We start from the raw sequence: 14,302 nt of genomic DNA on the forward strand, positions 1-14,302 counted from the left end.
ACACCTTGGGCCCAGGGTTGGGCACCCTCTGCAGTGCTAGGAATGCAGCATCACCCGGAGCGAATGGCAGTCTCCCTGGGGCTTGCACCTTAGTGAAGGTAAAAGAAATGAATAATACCAAGGTAACCACACAGTGTGTCTACCAAAACACAGGAGGGGTAGATAGCTGTGATGACAGCCTGTGAACACAGCCTGCAGGTAAAGGGAAAGAAGTTGCTCAGTGTGTGAGCATCAAGGCCCTGGGCAAGGGTAAAGTTCAGAGGGTAGAGCAGGTCCAAAAAGCCAGGAGAAGAAAGCCTGTAGCTCGGGTGGGAGGGAGCAAGCAGCCACCCACACGTGCTTCCTACAAAGCAGAAGCAGGCAAAGGCACTTCTCCCAGAGCCTGGCAGACCATGCTCCTCCTGACCATGCCGCCACATCCCTGGTGGGATCCAGCCTGTGGAATTCAGCCATATGGGAAGCTGAGTATCCACCAGTAGCCTTCAGGGACACAGAAGGGAAGCAGCCTCACAGGTCCTATCTTGGCTCCAGGCTCTGCAAAGTGAATTGGTACCTCAGTCCGGATCCACCAGGTCATGAGCACAGGAACTGATCCACACCATGAAGCCGAGGTGAAAGATTATTACCTACAGTAACCAGTACAGGCACCAGGTGACGAAGGTCCTCGGGAGGCTGTGAGCATGGCTTTGAACTCCTTGATATTCCTGTCCCTGGTGGTGAGACCCAGGTCCCCTCCCCTTGATCTGGGAAGGTTCTGAGTGCCCACAAAGCACAGAGAGATGACTGTGTGCCTTCCCTGGCTGCAAAACAGGTGGCCACGTGGTTCCTTCCAGGCTGTCATCAGAGCATCAAGCAGCCACATAAGAACCATGAGCACATGAGATAGCCATCCTATAGATAAATCTACAGGAAGTAGCCAGGGGAGATAATCCAATGAACAGTGCCAGGTGAGCCAGCCTGTGTAGCATCCTAGCCCAGGAACCAGAGAAAGAAAATCTCCAGATGGTTCCACCCCCCAGCTTGGCCACTTAAGTCTTCCCACTGGAGGCCTCAGACACCATGGAGCAGATGCCAGCACCCTACAGTTTCTTGATGTATGTGTGTATGTATGTATGCCACAGGAAAGTTCTCAACACAAGCATGACATGAATGACCCCATTTCCCAGAATTACCCTGAACCAGTGCTGAAAGACTGGGGGAGGGAGGAAGCAACAAATCACAGGGAACTAATATTACCACCAGAGGGGAAAGGACAGGGACAGGAGCCGAGACAGATACACTCCAACAGGTTTATGGACAAACAGATGTGGGTGTAAGAAAGAGAAGGAGAGAAATCAGGTGCTGGAGGATCTTAGCCTGAGCCACAGGGAAGCCCCTGTGGGCAAGGTCTCAGTCCTGAGTCTCAGTGGCTAAAGGCCCAAGCTGTGGGCACTGAACACCTCATGTGCATTTCTGGAGAGGGCAGGTTGCAGGGGCCTTAGGGAGGCGTCTATAGGCACTTAAAGATACAAGCTAGACCAGGACCACTGAGGTGGGGGATGAAAGGAGACAAGAGAGGTGCTGCTCTCTCAGAAAGGAGCCTCAAAGAGGCAGGAAGACAGGGATGTGCAGAGTCCTGGAGCCTGGAAGAAATGCTTTTGGAGGAATGATAAGCAGTTCTACCAAAAACTGCTGATGGGGCAACAGGGACAAGGACCAAAATGGGAAGAGACAAGACACTGGGTATCCCAGAAAGGACCCTGGCAGGGAAGGAGGGAAAAGCCTGGCAGGAGGGTGGACACCTCCTTAGGAAGGGGAGCTGTTTAGATAGGAGTGATTGCTCTGCACCCACAGGTGGTCAGAACCAGAGGAGGAAGGAAGCAAGAAAGCAGGAGGGTGAGAATGTTCTGGGGAAGGGGGGCTGAGAGCCAGTTAGAGCTGTGCTGGCAGTGGCCAGACTGAAGAGGAGGTGGGCATAGGCAAAATCTACCTGAGATTGTCATGGAAAACAGCTGAAGGCTGTTTGAAGAGCAGGCAAGAAATAGACCACAGAGGGCTGTTGTGGAGCGCTCTCACCATGAGGGTCCCACCACACTGAACCCAAAAGAGCAGCACATCCTCACCCTGGCCACAGCAGGGGTCCCACCCATCTGGCCCAATCTGACCAAACCAGGCAGAGAACACACCTTTTTACAGGCTCCTGGCCAAAGTGTATACCCATTCCTGGGCCACCACAGATGCACACAGCTGTCCCCAGGGCCCTCCCTCAGCATAAGCCCCCACCCCATGTCTAAGCACTACATGCCAAGCTGTGTGGCTGAACCACAACTCCCTCTGATTTCCCCAAGTTCAGAAGCAGCCCAGCCCTTACCTCTTCTAGGCTATAGCTCTTCCTCCCCAGGTGCTCCTGGAATATCAGAGCTTCTGGCAAGGCTGGCCTTGCTGCTGGTGGTATCAGAACCTGCTCTCCTCAGGCTCCACATGCTGACCTGAACTGTGGCTTTAGGGGTTAGGGAGCTGCAAAGCTAACTGGGGACCCCAAGGCCCTTCGTGCCCACTCCCGGGCCTGAGCATCATTCTGGGAGGAAGATGTTCTGCAAGGTCTACAGAAGGTACAGGGCAGGCAGTTGGCCTGATGAAGGAAGGGCATCCCCAGACAGACTCCTCCTCCCTGCTGGTCCTCCCAGCTTCTAGTTCTTCTCCAGAGGAGTTCTTGCTAGGCACTGATTCCACCTTGGCATTTCACCTCTAGGCTAGCAAAGTCTTCATTTTTACCCAATTCTTGCAATAGCCTGAGGCTGGTAGTGCTGTTCCTATTGTACAGAAAACAAACTGAGGCCCTGGGAGGTGACCTGCTCAGGGCTATGTGGCCCAGCAGTGGTATGGCTGGGGCTGGGATCCTGGTGCAGACTCCCATTTCCCCTCCACAGCTAAGAGATGCCCACAGCCTGCCCAGACCTTTTCTAGAAGCACAAGGAAGCTTCTTGGGCCCTGGATTTTCCCGCTCCAGGCCATGATAGTCCAGGAAAGCCCCTGAAAGCCCTGCCCAGCCCACTGGCCTGGAGTGACAGCTATGTGCTCCAGCATGGTGGTGACAGGCCATGTCAGATCCAGGGTTCTGTTAGCATCCAGATGCCCCGTCAGCTCTGCCCTGGCCTATCTGTGCACACAAGGATAGCAAAATTCATTCAGTTCCATGGGGATCCTCAGCAGACAGGTAGTCAGGGCAGGGGGACAGGGGCACCTCCCCCCACAGAAATGGCCACCCTATCCCATCTCAAACAAGAAAAGGTAATCTAGGCCCCACCTTGGGGACAGGGACAGAGTAGCCCACCTAGATCAGTAAGGAGCTGGGATAGAGGGATGAACTGTTCCAGGGACCAGAGAAGGCTGAGGTCTTGTATAGGATCCTAGAGTGCCTGGGGGAACAAAGCCAGTGAGAGGAGAGGTAAGGATGAGGTAGGGACTCCAGAGAAGAGTGGTGACAGAAGGGCTATGACAGCCTCACAGAGCTCAGAAGGGCAGCCATGTGGGGACCAAAGTTCCCCCCTTAAGGCCTGGGGCAACTAGAGGGTCCCAAATGCATGGTCCACAGGGATTCATGTCTGCAAAGTGACTCACAGCTCTTCAGCTCCAGGGTCCCCTCACTTTTGACCATCAGCACAACTAGGAAGCCACTGGGGCTTGGAGAGGGACAAGGGAGGAAGAGAGTGAAGGTGCTTGGGCCCCACTCATTGATGCTGACTGGGCCATTTTGCTGTATGTCTGCCAGCTCCCCACATCATCTCAGGGCCCACAGGCTGAGCCTCAGAGGGTAGAAAGCCAAATTGGGCACTAGCACCCTCCTGATCAAGCAGAGGAGGTGGGTGGACATTAACACACATAAGGTCTGCAGAGCTCTAGGGCAGGCCTGGGTATACAGAGCTGCCTGCCATGGGAAAGAAGAGTGGCTCCTGGGCATGGCCTAGTTGGTCCTCAGACACCGCTCACTGTAGCCCATCGATCTTACTTCCTCCTCACCTATATGCAGCGTCACACTGACAAAATACAATTAAAGCTCACACTCTCAGTGATGCATCAGACAGCTTCTCCATCTCTACAGTCCAGATAGAGTTGCCAGCCAGGAGACTGTGAGCTCCAGCACCTCACACCTAGGGTCCTGTGGGTGGGTGAGGTTTGGGCCTCCCACCTGGGACCGGTGCCAGGGAGGTGTCCTATGCTAGGAAGCCTGAGGTGAGCAGCCTCAGACTTAAGGCAGGCAAGGGGAAATGGGCTGACTGGGAGGGAGGCCCGGTACCCAAGGATCCTCCCGCAGCTGCCTCCCATCCAAGAGACCTACCCATAGATTTCACTTTTCCACACAACTGGCTCAACCCCCACCTCCCTGGGAGGCCAACTGCTACTGGGCACTGAACAGGAAGGAGAAAAGTGTCTGGGTTAGGGTTGGACTGCATCAGTCCTCTGCCTCACTGTTCCCATAAGTGATGCTTGCATTCGGGGTGGCATACAGCTCCCTAACTCATCCTCACTCACCAGCTGGACACGAGCCTATGCAAAGGAGTGCCTCTGCTCTACAGCGCAGGCCTGACACTGTATGCAGGCCAAACAGTCTGTGTTTAGGGCAGTAAATGGGCCAGGATACCCAGGAAGGGGCTGCTCCCTCACCTGGAATCTCTCAATCCTCACCTGCACTGTGCTGTGTCATTGTGGGGTCAGTATTACTTTAACATTTTTCTCAGTTCCATTCCTGAACAAGAAATAAAGATGGAGAAGCCCAAGGCAAACCAGTGAGAAGTACAGTCATAAGCATGGGCCAGAACAGTGGTGTTACAGGACTGCCCGTTTTCCTCACACCTCATTTCATCCCCTCAGCCCAGCTCCAGAGGGGCACACTGCTCCAGAACATATGCAGGCAGCAGGCAGGAAGAGAACCAAAGCTGGTAAAGTAAGGTAAACCAGGCCCCGGGGGAAGATGACAAGGTCAAGACAAGAGGATGTGGTGAGAAGCCAGACCAAGGCTGGGTGAGCAGGCATCGTCCCCATGACACTGAGCAGAGAGACAAGAGAAGGCTGTGTGGACAGGACAGGAACAGAGTTCAGGCTCCCTGAACAAGTATGAGACACTATTTTTTGCATCCTGAGCCCACCCCAGAGAAGAGAGGCCACTACCCTGTGAGTAAGTATACTGAATCAGGGGCAGGGCCTGGCCACTGTCACTGTGGAAGACTGACCAGTTTTAGGGGTTGATTCAATAAATGTCTTGGAGCAAAGTACTGCAGGCCTCAGGGACCCAGCCATGACACCAAGGGAACAGTATTCTAGTGGGACCTATAGACAGGAGCACAGCTAGAGCTAGATCCTAGAAACTACAGTATGTGATGAGGAATGCAGGAGCAGGAAAGGTAGCAGGAGGATCACTCCAAGGGGTCTCATCTGAGCCCAAGTCTGGGGGAGCTGTGGGGACCAGCAGTGCCATGACCTAGCTCATCACAGAAGATGGCACAGGGGGCCTCAGGTCTGGGTCTCAAGGGCAAAATGGAGTGTTTCCTGAGATCAATGTCAGGACACTCACTCAGCATCTAACTAGACCAGGCCCAGGCAGGCCCACCAAGACCCACGCCCAAGGGTCCCCTGCAGGCCTGTGCCCTCCCATAAACCAAGGCACCCATTAGGTCCTCTAAACAGCCCCAGAGGATCTAGTGTTGTTGAATGGCGTATGCGCTCTCTGGGCTGGTGACCCCTGAAGAAACAGCATCCCTAGACCTGTCTATTTGCAGAAGGAATGAACAAGGCAGGAGGCAGCTCAAGGTCACCCAGCCACTTAGTACAAACCTCAGCCTAGAGCCAGCTTATGAATCCCAATCCTGGCTATTAACCCCTGGGACGATTCTGGGGAGGAGAAAACAAGAAGAGAAGGGATACTGCATGGGAACACTGGCCCCACTAGGTGGGGGTTCCCACCATGCACTCAGCTCTGCACACCCGCTGAGGCATAATATCCAGCCCACATACTATTCATCACCTCCCACAATCCCTGGGGTCTTTGGAATTTGCATGGTTTTATACATTCAGAAGTTACTCACATAAGACTTGGGATCCAAGAGCTCCTTTGTGGTTGGCCTTCAAGGATTTAGCTTAAAGCCTGAAGACAACAGGAAGGTATCAGAGATAGATCAACTAACCCCTGCCCCCGGCCTCAGTGTCCCCATATGCCCACACCTCTATGTCCACTGAACTGTCCCTCTGAGGCTGTTTCATAAGCTCTCCCAACAACTCTAGAGCAACTGGTCTTGTAGGGCCTGGGCCTCATGGATGGCCCTGTGGTCACAGCTACTTCCAAGGGGTCAGCTGGCTGACTTCCTCCTGCCCTTGCTGGCCCAGGACCTGCTGCAGACTGGAATAGGGTTTTAAAAGCTAGTGACAATTTGCATTTTGTATTTTGTGTTTTCAAAGATCAAAGAGAATGAGTGATTGCTGAAAGAGTAGTGTTTATGGCAAATGTCTTCCAAGAATGATACTCCCTCTGCTTTTCCTTCCATCCATACCTGCTGTACACTGGCATAAGGCTCTTAGCCTTTTGTATGGTGTCTGCAGTAAAGATAAACAAATTGAGGCTGGAAAGATGAGGTATGCCAGAGAAGCTGCCCTACCAAATCCATTAAGGTGCTAAGCTGTGAGAAACCAAGTCTGGACAAGGCCTGGCCCTAAATTAACCTGTGTTCTAGGTTAGCCCCCGCCCCAGGCCAGGCCCCTGTATCTCTCAACTGGACAATCACAGCAGCCTCTGTTTGGGAGCCCCTCACCCATGGGAAAGCTCTGTGCTCTGCCCACATTTATCACATTGAACCTGAGGCATGAGAAACCTTTCCACAGAGGGTCCAGTGGTGCACCACCTAAAGCCTGCACCCCTGGTGACTTCACCCTGGGACTGCTGCAGCAGCCTGAGCACACAGCTGGCACCATCCATCCAGAGCACCCCCAGAAGGCTGCACAAGGCACCAGGAGCTTCAGGTGTCCAGTGCATCCCTGGGAGCAAGGCAATGGGAAATTCCATGGCTCACCCCACTTCCTCTACTGAATCAGCTGTGGAGAACAGAGAGGGATGAGTCTCCTACCCAAGGGCTCCCTGGGCTTGAGTACAGCTCAGGCCAGCCATTCCTCATAGGAAGCGGGGACCTGGTGGTAGCATGTGCTTTGGTTCATGCCTCTGTTCCCTGGATGCATGAGGTCCAATAAGATCTCCCTCTTGTCACCGTTATGAAATCTCCTCTACTCCCAAAGGACAGGCCCAGGAGTGCTTCCCAAAGGCTGTTTTCCTAGCTTTCTAGGATTTCAGATGTGTAGCTACAGAGAAGCAGGTCCAACTGCCTCTCTAGGCCACCCAGGCTCCTGTATCTATGTCTCTGCTTTCTTCAAAAGTGGACCTGGCTGTGCCAGAAGAGGAACAAGAACAACTGTTTTTTTGTTTTTGTTTTTGTTTTTTTGGTACTGGGGATTGAACTTGGGTCCTTGCGCTTGTGAGGCAGGCACCAGAACCACTGAGCTAAATCCCCCAGCCCAAGAACAACTATGTTTAAATGCTTTCTGAACACCTCTGTGCAGCTGAAGACACCGTCCCCAGCTGCCTCCTTCAGGGCAAGGCTGGGACCTCGGCAGCATCCCATCTGAGGAACTGGAGGATAGAAATGGGGTCAGCTCCCAGAAGTAGAAGGAACTGAGCAGAAGTCATGAGAAATAAGCACCAGGCTGAAGTGGGATGGGGGACATGGGAGAGGCAGAGAGAGGTGGCCTTAAAGTAAGGGGAGAAGGGAGAAAGGGGAACAAATCTCAGCTCCCTGTGGGGTGTCTCCTTCCTCCCACAGTGGGAAGCCTGCTGGTCATCTGGAGAGATGGTGACAGGTTCTAAGCCAGTGACTTAGTTTTCTGACCGAACTTGCCTACATTCCCATTTTCTACAAGGATCTGCTTTCAAGGGCCATGTGTTCCAGAAGCCCTGTACCGAAGAGTATCACAGTGGGCATACCCAGGAGCCCCTGCGGATGAAAAGGCCCAGAGGAAGGGAGAACATGCCCAATCACACACAAACCTTGCATGTGATGACCTGCAGAGCTGTGTCCCTGTCAAGCCACTAACTCCTGTTTTCCACACACACTTTAATATCAGAGGTGGGGCACAACTGCACTTGCACACGGACTCACATACGTAGCTCTCTCAGACATTTCAGGTGTTCAGCAACTGTCACAAACTGTCTGTGGGCTGCAGACGTGTTTGCCAGGAGCTACCACACATGTGGAAATCCTAAAAACCCAAAAGCAAGCAGCATCCAGTCTTCAGCCCTAGAACTGTCCTGAGACTCATTCTGCCGCCTGTTGGCAGTATCCCAAAATTGCAAGCTCAAGTCTGAGCAATACTCTCAATCACTGAAGAACTAGTTAAGTTAAATATCTCCAGATCTAAATAGGCAGCAAGGAAAATGGCACAGAGGCTGAGGTATAACGCTGACACAGGTCCTGGCTTATGGACACAGGGCATGCACTACCAGGAAAGCTGAGAAAGAGAAAATAGGCACAGGGACCCCCAGGCTCCAGCCTCTACCACATGCACCAGACACCACGGTCCAGGAGGGGCAGTCAGCCCAGCCAAGGCTGTGGAACTCAATCTGCTCCAAGCTGTGGGACAAACCATAGGATGCATGGTGCTACAGTAAGGCTGAGCCTACAGAAACTTTGGTCCCCAACCCAGCTTCTGCCAGGTGGAAAGCCAAGAGTGTGTACGGCCACCACTCAGCCTACCACCATCTGCAAGTTGGCCTTCTCAAGCAGCCAGATAGCCTCCAGGTCCTCCTCTGTGATGTCCAGAAGCAATACCTGCTCCTGGCCCTGCCGCTTGTCACTTCCATCAAAGATCTTCTCATCATCAGCCAGCTCCACAAAAGGGATCTGGGGACTCTACTGACAGACACAGACCCTGTCAGGCTACACCCAGGCCCTGGTCTCCTCCGAAAGCCTGGCCTCCTCCTCCTCCTCCTCTGAGCAGGCCATGGCCTCTGCTCTAGGGCAGACAAGCCTTCAGATGTTGGGCCTCAGGCTTGGCAACTCTAAGCCCTGGGAGTCAGTGTCACCACAAGCTCTTGGGCCACATCATGCATGCTGCAGGGGAAGATAAGGCCAAAACCTGGGAAAGCTGTAAGCAGTTGGCAGGAAGCAGGGATGATGGACACCAGTCCCCTATCCTGTGATATGTGTCCTTATCCCACACCTATCTGAAGAGAGAAGTTGGCAGGCTTCTACCCACAGCTGTGCTCCAAGCCAGGTTGCCACATCTGGGCCCAGAATCTAAGCTTGGCACTTAGCCCAAAGAGCACATGAAATGCTCCATGTTCCCAGTCTTTTTGAACCCCAGAAATATGCCTTGTGCACAAGAACATGAAGTCTACTTTCTCATTTAGGGTGCTGTGGACCCACTAAGAGCCTGTTAAAAAGCCCAACTGACCTCAGGCCCACCTGCTGAGGACAGAGGCTACGGAAAGTGAGGCTCAGAGAGGAAGTAGCTGTCTGATGTCACACAAGCAGGGTAGACACATCTCCAGGGAACCCTCACTGGCTGAACCATAGGGAGGGAACCTCAAGGTTCCTTCAATTTGTTCCTTCACTTAGTTCTTTAATTCACCAGATTATGAAATATTGGCAATAGAACCCATTTCTGGGTCTCCATCTGAACCCCTGTGTGTTGGTCAGGTTGGAAAAGGATTCTCAGGACAGAGAGGATCCTCTAGCTCCAACATCAGAGTCTAACACAGCCATAGCCTCCACCTCTGCCTGACACCCCCCTACAATCCCTGAGGACCCTGGACTCTTCCTTGTTCTCTGTAGACAGTATAGTCAAGGTCTTTTCTCCTGGGTCTGGGAAATGCCCCCTTCAAAGCATGGGGCTTCAGAAGCTTGGCACATCTGCCTTCACGGGAAAGCCCCAAGCAGTAGTTTGGCTGAAAATGTGGCCACCTTCTCTGGAACATAGCCTTGAGTGTTAACTGGTCCCTGTCCCCAGGTGTTGTCCTGGGGCAGGATCTGGGGTACCAATGATATAGAAATGACTAGGTGTGGGAGTCTGGGCTTGGTCTGGAATACAAGTAGCAGCCTTTCTACCTCTTTCCATCATGTTGGGCCCCACTGACCTCATCAAAGATAATACAGCAATTACTCCTGATATCAGTACTGGATACACAATGACAGGAGAGGCATAGATGCCACACGACTCAATCACTCCATGGCCAGAACTCTTGTTGGGCTTCCCATGAGGCAGCTGGGGATGGAGGCCACAGGGCAAGATGAGAACCCATGCAACTCTTCTTGCTATAGACATGTTTTAGGACCCTCCTCTGGTCACCAGAAAGGGGGCTATAGATGCCATAGCTTGTTCACATTCTCTTTTGTTCTTCTTATGGGACCCTGACATTTGTCTGGAACAAAGGCCACCTTGCCACCCTATATAGGGTGACTAGCTCAGCGTGTTTCCACACAGGTTCTGGCCAACCTTACACCAGTTGAAGAGCCCTGTGAGACTCCAAGGAGGGTATACAATAAAACAAGCCTCCCATAAAGAGTCACTATGCCCTACCTGGCCTCCCTGGTGATGGTACTCCCTGTGGGCAGCCCAATCCAGGTCGCATTTGTGCCTATGGCCCAGGGAAACATGTCAGGAAGATAGGGTGGTCCATGGCCACCTACAGGATGTCCCAGTATCCTGAGCTCTGAGGGAGTTCCCTCTGTTAGCAGAGGCAGGACTATGGCTCAAGTCTAGAAGAAAGGCTCCAAAACCATCTGAAAGAGACTTCTTCCTCATACTCTTTCCTAGCATACATCTGGGGGCCCAAAGTGAACACTAGGCTGGGCCTGGGGCTGAAGTGGGTGGACAGAAAAGAACCCAGCTGGGCCCAGCACTCTCTGGGCAGAAGCCACTCTAGGTGGGCACATGATGCCATGACCACTGTGTGTTCATGACACTGTATCCAGGGGCAGGTATCAGAGGATCTCACGGCTCCACATGAGACCAATGGTGATGAAAGAACCACAGTGACAACAATATCCACCAGGGCCTTCAGGAGACAAACCATGCAGCAAGGTACTATTTCTTCATGACCCCAAGGTGAGCATGGTAGCTCTCGCCTAGAGAGTGGGCCATGAAGCCAACCTCAGTAGTTTTCCTTCCTCAACACCACAGGAAAGATAGAAGAGCCTTTAAATAAATAAATGTGGCTAGATGAATATAAAATAAAATCTCTAAAAGATTTGTTGACAAGCACTATCCTCCAAAGCAGTAATTATTGCCTCCTCTTCCCATGTGGGTGGGAGGAAGTGAGCAGCGCCTAGTGGGTGGGCACAGGAGAGAGGCGCTGGCCCTCAGCCAGGCCTGGTTATGCATCTCCCTCTGCACTTCAACCTCTCTTAACTCCCAGGGTACTCTCAGACAAAATCTGGGCACAGGTCTCTCTCAGCACTGGCACCTGCTGTGAGGCAGGCCAGTCTCATCCTTTCTCTGGGCCTTGATATCCTCATAGGATGGAAACAAGATGACCCCAAATCCTGTAGTCCGAGCTCACCAAGCCCCAGGGCTGTCTAGCCCATCAATTCTCCTTGGCACTGCAAGAACAGGCACCTCACACACACAAGGGAATCCCTACTATCAAGTCTGGTTCTCTTGGCTAAGTTGAAGCCTTATAACTGTGTGCTCCTGAGCAGGTACCTTAACTTATCCTACCCTCCTTCCTACTTTTATAAAATGAAGCTGATACCACTTATGTGGCAGAGGTACCATGTGGACAGAAGGAAATACAGTGAGTGAGGACCAGACACAGTAAAGACATGTGATCAAGAGATGGCACTTCCAATCTTCTAGTGGAAGACCAGGAAAGATGGTGCTTCCTGCAAGGGCTATGTACCAGGGGCACTGCAATGCAGCCTCTGGTGCAACAGGCCTAAAACAGCCCAGCTGAGGACTGTCTCCCCACTCTGAGTCCCTGCCTGGGCATGCATGGCTAGGACTTCAGAGATGGGACCCTCCTTGGAGCAGTCCTGCCCCTGTGCCCTAAGAGCAGCCCTGTTCTGACAGCTAATACAGGCTAGCAGGTGAGGTATACAGTCCATTTCTACAACCAAACGGTGTGGACCGGTCAACAGGAACTCATCGGGCAGGCTGCGTGAGACTTCTCCCATGAGGAGAAGATTCCCATCAGCTGAGAGCAGAGAGTATCAGGCCACCTGTTCAGAATGCAAGGTGGAGCTGCAGGGTAGAGAGGGCACAGGACATATATGCTCTGTCTGGAGAATGTGTGCAGGGAGGGGCAGCTTGGAACAGGACAGCTAAAAGAGACCCCTTCCAGCACCCTCACCTCTACATTGGCACTGCACTCCCCAGCAGTGCAGAACAAAAGACAGGAGGAAGAAAGGGTTTAGCTGTGATCCCTCCCAGCACTCCTCCTGAAAAGCTGACAAAGCCCTTCTTTATGCTGCCCATAAAAGCCCAATTTGGGTCTTTAGCTCTGAAGCCGGGATTAAGGATTTGCTGGCAAGGTGCTGGGCACAGAGCTAAGGCTGTGATGGTTTTCCAGCTCCAGAAGCCAACAAAGACAGCTTTCTCCTCCCTCCCAGCCCAGGGCTTGGCCCCTATGCTGAGAAGGAAGAAACACAGGCTGCAATGTGTCCACTGGGGAAGGGGCTGCACAGACTTCCCACAAGATGAGACAAAGCTTGCAAGGGTACCATGATGCTAGTGACAATCCTGCCCACCTTCCATTCAGGTGGACCAAGGAGGCACAGACCCAGGGCAACATCCAGGGCTCAGGCTCTTAGAAATGCGGCACTTTCCAGTGCATCCTGATCCTGGTGTAGGGTGCTAACCGTTCTCTTAGGAAATTCTCCAAATGACACAGGACTAATTAGAAGCCTATGGAAGTTTTGGAGGCTTTCAGAGCTGTAGTGGTAGCTACCTCCCAGCCCCATAGTAAATTAAAGGGAACTGGGACCAGAAGACAAGGACAACTCTGCCCTTCACCCCAGATAGGGAAGCATGCTGAGGGCCTCTGGCCAGCCTGTGGACAAGAGAGCTCTGATGGAAATCAATGCTGACCTAGCTGATGATGGTACTGTCAGAAGGCTCTGAATACAGAAAGCATGACAGGTCACTATGGCTTGTTCCCAACCTTGAACAGTACAGCTCTGCCATGATAGGGGCAGCCAGACCACTCAGGCACTGCCCACTGGCTAAGCCTGGCCTGGGTTGGAGACTGACACTGGACCCAAGCTGGAAGCTATGTCCAACCACAGCCAAGACAGGGAACTCCAGACAGTCTGGCTTTTTGTTCCCACACCCAGTGCTAAACTCAGGTAAGAGAAAATAGCAGTGGGTATCCTTCATTCCTGCCAGGGTCGTTCAGCCTGCACTCAGAAGCCCTAAACCTGCAATATCATCTTGGCAAGCAGCCTTCTGTTAAACAGGGTTGAATAGTGTCTCATCAATTATAGTCAGCAAAATTCCTGGAAATAATCTAACCTCTCATAATTTCTCAGAAGTACTGTTGATCATCTCCTCCTTATTAAAGTGATATGGAGACATAGCAGCTATCTGCAGTTCAGCACATAGAGTCTAAGTGTCTGGTCTGTGGGTATGCAAGGGAGACACTTTCCAGCCAAGATGAGCCTGGCCAGCCCAGAGACCTCCCTCCAACTCACCATCATCACCCTGTCCCCAGCTTCTTATGCCTCATTCATCTGGCCTGATCTTAAAAATCTGCAGGACTAGAATCCAGTGTATTGTACTTGGCTACAGCCTTTTTGTCTAAGATACCACTGGTGGACTCCAACAGCCACAGTTCATTCTTTTAACAGTAGTAGTTTCCTACTATGTGCATTCAGCAAAAAATCACTTCACATCCACTGCAGAGCCACTGTACAAGAAGGTTCACATACATGTGGGGCCATTGTAAGTGCTCACACTTGACTCTAGAGCTAGACTTTGTGACTGTTCTTGGTCCCAGGAGAAGCCTTCATGTCCCCCTACTGAGTGTGGTACTGGCTGCAGGCATCTGAAGACATCTTTGATCAGGTCAAAGGTATTCCTATTGATCTCTGCTTTGACAAGATTTTTTGGCCTCCCTGAGTGAGGATAAATTTTATTACATGCATTTCCGTAACTGCTAGGGTGACCTCATAGGTTTTCTCATGTATTCTATTAATGGGTGAGTTACACTGATGGCTTCTGAATGCAAACCAACCTTGCATTCCTAGAGCCACTCACTTTATAATGTATCATCCCTTTTATCTGCTAT

General features: G+C 52.1%; 1 protein-coding gene across 5 annotated transcripts in view; it reads right to left on the reverse strand.

Annotated features, from left to right (window-relative positions):
- LOC104872897 overlaps positions 1-14,302 on the reverse strand; it is a 501,420-nt gene that overhangs the window by 427,234 nt on the left and 59,884 nt on the right. For 4 of the 5 annotated variants that reach the window (XR_004516037.1, XR_004516035.1, XR_004516036.1 and 1 more), the window contains one exon: positions 6,063-6,121. The exons of the other annotated variant lie outside the window; for it this stretch is intronic. The gene's annotated coding sequence lies outside the window, so the exon portion shown is untranslated. The remainder of the gene's footprint in view (positions 1-6,062; positions 6,122-14,302) is intronic. 5 annotated transcript variants of the gene reach the window in all.

Source organism: Fukomys damarensis, unplaced genomic scaffold (genome assembly GCF_012274545.1).
Source record: "Fukomys damarensis isolate Sample0158 unplaced genomic scaffold, DMR_v1.0_HiC HiC_scaffold_5, whole genome shotgun sequence".
Lineage (NCBI taxonomy): Eukaryota > Metazoa > Chordata > Mammalia > Rodentia > Bathyergidae > Fukomys > Fukomys damarensis.